Source organism: Carassius auratus, unplaced genomic scaffold (genome assembly GCF_003368295.1).
Source record: "Carassius auratus strain Wakin unplaced genomic scaffold, ASM336829v1 scaf_tig00017160, whole genome shotgun sequence".
NCBI classification, from domain to species: domain Eukaryota; kingdom Metazoa; phylum Chordata; class Actinopteri; order Cypriniformes; family Cyprinidae; genus Carassius; species Carassius auratus.
The window spans coordinates 247,176-253,075 of record NW_020524749.1 but is presented as its reverse complement, the minus strand read 5'-3'; positions in this window follow the sequence as shown (position 1 = coordinate 253,075).

Genomic DNA, 5,900 nt, shown 5'->3' with positions numbered 1-5,900 from the left:
AAGAAGAAACCCAGTTTACTCTCTCACACCTGTATCTTTGCACTAGCTTGATTTCACTGTCCAGTATTGGAACTTTGAATTGTAATATTCTACTTCTGTCTTCTTAGGATAAATAATATATACCATCTCAACAATGTCCTGAAAGTATACCTTAACCAGAGTTTGTGTATCACCATGGTCCTCAAAGTATGACTTGATCAGAGTTTGTGTTTAATGTCCCCAAAAGCGACATATAAAATAATGTCCCTAAAGTGATGGTAAAATGTCAGGTCTTTAAGGAAGGCTTTTATTGATAAAATCAATTGATATTTGTGATGACAGCTTCTCCAGAAGTGCAGTCATATCTTTCTTTAGTCTCTAGACCCTTCAGAAAGGGGTGTCCCTAAAGGTAGGGTTTCCAGTCATACGTCCTCACATTGTGGTTAAGTAGGTATGCGTGTGTGTGTGTGTGTGTGTGTGTGTGTGTGTGTGTGAAACTATCAGGGAGCATTTAGTCTCCAGTGCCAACATTTTACAGAACTGCCACTTTCCTGGAGTCCCAGAATTACAATGTGTCAGGTTCTGAGAGATCTAAGATTCCAAAAAATGATTTAATTAGAATACCATGAAGTATTGTGAAATACTATATATTAAGACTTTATATATAGGCTTTATGAACAGATTAGAGTGACTCGTGAAGGACCAGCACCACCTCCTCTTGTCCGATGGTTTGAGGAATATATTTTCCTGAATCCGGAATTAAGATTTAGGAGCTCATTTTTATTCCACCTCCTTTCCTGAAAGTCTGTCTTGCAAAATTGACTAAAAATTAATCTTCACATTAATTCCTAATTATTTTGCAATTCTTTTTGTCAGTTCTTCTTAACCTGTTTTTTTCTTCTTCTTTTCTGACCTCATGACCCTGTCAGCATTTTTGTACAATGGTCAAGTCTTAATTTATCCATTTCTGTATTGCATTTGTGTTTGATATTTCTCATGGGTATTTCATAATTTTCGACTTTGAGTTAAAACAGTTTGAGTTATAACTCTTTTTTAGCGCATTTCATCTGTAAAAGAAAACATGCCTAATAATTCTGCACACATGAATATAAGGAGTTTTTCTCTTCCAGCTTTCCTGGACTATTGTATAGCACTCATAAATGATTAAATAAAAAATAATGGTAGTTATTAAGATTGATATGGTTTGGAATTGGTAAAATGTGCTAGGAAAAAAATCACAATAAAACAATGTTTTAATGTTTAAGTTTGGAATATTAACTGACATGAATGAATGCTATATAAATATTATTCATGTTAACATAATGTTTATAAATGAAATCTTATTGTAAAGTGTTACTAAAGTTATATATATATATATATATATATATATATATATATATATATATATATATATATATATAGTTCTGTGAATGTGATTTTAAAGTCTAGATGATTCGGATTAACCCTTTAACTGCCATATCCCTTAAAACTTCACTGCCAGAGGGATATTGTGAATGCATGTGCCCGCTGGGCACAGTTTACCTGATGCCACCGGGGTGGCGATGGCATTGGTGGCTTGAGCCCGCCATCGCTGCTTGCAGCTATATTTATTATTATTATTATTATTATTATTATTTTTCTGAAACTTTCTCGAAAAGTCATGAAACTTGGCACACATGTCAGAAATGGCAAAAGATTAGGTATGCAATGGTTTGCTAAGGTGGGTGTGGCAAAATGGCTCGACAGCGCCACCTATAAATTTTCAACAAAGTGCATCTTGAGCTACGTTTGCACGTACTTGTACGAAAATCGGTACACACATGTAACACACCAATATCTACAAAAAAGTCTATTGGTATGAAATCCAAATCCCAACAGGAAGTCAGTTATTATTTTTTTCTCATCAAAAATTTTGTCGTTTTTGCCATTTTCGGGGGTTGTACTTTAACGAACTCCTCCTATAGATTTATTCAGATCAACACCAAAGTTTGTCAGTGTAATCTAAAGGCTTTTGCGATGTTAAATTGCGAAGATCTAGAGTTTTCGTTTAAGGGCGTGCCCGTGGCGGCCTGGCGAATTTCGATGATTCGCCATGAAAAATGAAGTTGCTATAACTCAGACATAAAATGTCCAATCTGCAACAAACTTCACATGTTTGATAAGACTCCTGACCTGAACAGATCAACATTCCCAAATTTAGTTATAGTCATAGCGCCACCTGCTGGCAACAGGAAGTGAATGCTTTACGCTGCAATGAACTACTCCTAGAAAACTAATAAAATCAAAATTGTGTTATGGTCAGTTTAATCTAAAGGCCTTTGCGATAGTGAATTGTGAATATCTTGAGTTTTCGATAAAGGGCGTGTCCTTGGCGACGTGACAAAGTTTGATGTCTCGCCATGGGAATAAAATTTGTAACTCAGGCATAAAATGTCCGATCTTCCCCAAACTTCATATGTGTGATAAGAATCCTGGCCTGAACACATCTGTAGGCCAATATTCCATCGGGTGTGGCAAAATGGCTCGATAGCGCCACCTATACACATTCAATGGAATGTGCCTCGAGCTATGTTTCACGTACATGTACAAAAATTGGTACACACATGTAACACTCCAATACCTACAAAAAAGTCTCTTGGTACGAAATCCGAATCCCAACAGGAAGTCGGTTATTTTGAATTTTCCCGGCAAAATTGGTGTTGTTTTTGCCATTTTCAGGGGTTGTACTTTAACAAACTCCTCCTAGAGATTTATTCAGATCAACACCAAACTTGGTCAGTGTAATCTTAAGCCCTTTGCAATGTTAAATTGCGAAGATCTTGAGGTTTCGTTAAAGGGCGTGTCCATGGCAGCCTGACAAATTTCGATGTTTCGCCATGAAAAAGGAAGTTGCTGTAACTCAGACATACAATGTCCAATCTGCCCCAAACTTCACTTGGTAGATAAGACTTCTGCCCTTAACAGATCTACATGCCCATATTCACTTATAGTCATAGCGCCACCTGCTGGCAACATGAAGTGTCATGTTTTACACTGCAAAGAACTACTTCAAGAAATTTAATGACATCAACATTTTATTTTAGTCACTCTAATCTAAAGGTCTTTGCAATTTTAAATTGTGGAGATCTTGAGATTTTGTTAAAGGGCGTGTCCATGGTGACGTGACAAAATTTGATGTATCATAATAGGAAGAGAAGTTGTTTTAACTCAGGCATAAAATGTTCGATATTCCCCAAACTTCACGTTCGATAAGACTCCTGGCCTGAACACATCTGAAGGCCAATATTCCATTATAATTATAGCGCCACCTGTTGGCAACAGGAAAACTGGCACATATAAATGACTTAGACATATTCCACGGTTACACTTTATTTCGATAGTCCACTTTAGACATTCTACTGACTATAAGTAACTTTGTAACTACATGTCAACTACATATCAACTAAATCTCAGAAATTTGCAACTACATGTCTACTAACTCTCAGAGTACACTGTTAGGGTAGGTTTAGGGTTAGTGTTAGGGGTAGGTTTAGGCTTAGTATAAGTTGACAATAAGTTGACAAAGAAAGTGTTAGAAGATATTAAGCAGACAGTCTACTAATACTCTACTAACTGCTAGTTGACATGTAGTCACAAAGTTACTTACTGCTAGTAGACTGTCTTAAGTGGACTATCAAAATAAAGTGTTACCTATTCCACTTATATTAACAATTTGAAATGCATATTTCTCACCGTTCACCTGTTTACTAAAGCCACACGATGGCGGTGAGCCCGGGTGCGAGGGCCCGTTCATCGCTGCTTGCAGCTTTAATTAGGGCCCGAGCACCGAGGTGCGAGGACCCTCTTGTATCTGCTTTGTTTTTTATTCTTCTTCTTCTTCTTCTTCTTCTTCTTCTTCTCCCGAATGAATCGCATTTTTGAGGGCTTTAACATGCTCAAAAAGTCATGAAACTTTGCACACTCGTCAAACCTGGTGAAAATTTTCGTCTGATATAGGATTCAGAAGAGGGTGTGGCAAAATGGCTCGACAGCGCCACCTATACCAAGAAAATCAACAGCCTTCCAGCTATGTTTCACGTACATGCACGAAAATTGGCACACATATGTAACACACCAATACCTACAAAAAAGACTCTTGGAGCGAAATTCTAAACCCAACAGGAAGTCGGTTATTTTTAATATTATGAGCATATTTTGTGTAATTTTGGTCATTTCCATGTGTTGTATTTTAACGAACTCCTCCTAGAGAGTTCTTCAAATCAACACCAAATTTGGTATGCCTAATCTAAAGGCCTTTGCGATGTTAAATTGCGAAGATCCTGACTTTTCGTTGAAGGGCGTGTCCGTGGCGGCCTGGCGAATTTCGATGATTCGCCATGAAAAATGAAGTTGCTATAACTCACACACACAATGACCAATCTGCCCCAAACTTCACATGTTTGATGAGACTCCGAAGCTGAACAGATTGACATGCCCATATTCAGTTATAGTCATAGCGCCACCTATTGGCAACAGGAAGTGACATATTTTACGCTCCGACGAACTACTCCTAGAAATTTTATGACATCAATGTCTTTTTTGTGGTCAGTCTAATCTAAAGGCCTGTGCGATGTTCAGTTGTGAAGATCTTGAGTTTTCGTTAAAAGGCTTGTTCATGGCGTCGCGACGAAGTTCGATGTCTCGCCATGTGAATAAAAGATGTTATAACTCAGGCATAAGATGTCCGATCTTCCCCAAACTTCACATGTGTGATAAGAGTCCTGGCCTGAACAGATCTTCAGGCCAATATTCCACCGGGTGTGGCAGAATGGCTCTATAGCGCCACCTATACACTTTCAACGGAGTGCGCCTCGAGCTATGTTTCACATACATGTACAAAAATTGGTACACACATGTAACACTCCAATACCTACAAAAAAGTCTCTTGGTACGAAATCCGGATCCCAACAGGAAGTCGGTTATTTTGAATTTTCCCTTCAAAATTGCTGTTGTTTTTGCCATTTTCAGGGGTTGTACTTTAACGAACTCCTCCTAGAGATTTATTCAGATCAACACCAAACTTGGTCAGTGTAATCTAAAGCCCTTTGCGATAATAAATTGCGAAGGACTTGAGGTTTCGTTAAAGGGCGGGTCCATGGCGGCCTGACAAATTTCGATGTTTCGCCATGAAAAAGGAAGTTGCTGTAACTCAGACATACAATGTCCAATCTGCCCCAAACTTCACATGTTGGATAAGACTCTTGACCTGAACAGATCTACATGCCAATATTCAGTTATAGTCATAGCGCCACCTATTGGCAACAGGAAGTTACATATTTTACACTGCGACAAACTACTCCTAGAAATTTTATGACATCAATGTCTTTTTTTGTGGTCAGTCTAATCTAAAGACCTGTGTGATGTTTAGTTGTGAAGATCCTGAGATTTTGTTAAAAGGTGTGTCCATGGTGCCGAGATGAAGTTCAATGTCTCGCCATGGGAATAAAAGATGTTATAACTCAGGCATAAAATGTCCGATCTTGCCCAAACTTCACTTGTGTGATAAGGGTCCTGGCCTGAACAGATCTGAAGGCCAATATTCCATCGAGTGTGGCAAAATGGCTCAATAGCGCCACCTATACACTTTCAACGGAGTGCGTATACACTTTAAACGGAGTGCGCCTTGAGCTATGTTTCACGTACATGTACAAAAATCGGTACACACATGTAACACACCAATATCTACGAAAAAGTCTCTTGGTACGAAGTCCGAATCCCAACAGGAAGTCAGTTATTTGGAATTTTCTCTGCAAAATTAGTGTTGTTTTGGCCATTTTCAGGGGTTAACGAACTCCTCCTAGATATTTATTCAGATCAACACCAAACTTGGTCAGTGTAATCTAAAGCCTTTTGCGATCTTAAATTGCGAAGATCTTGAGGTT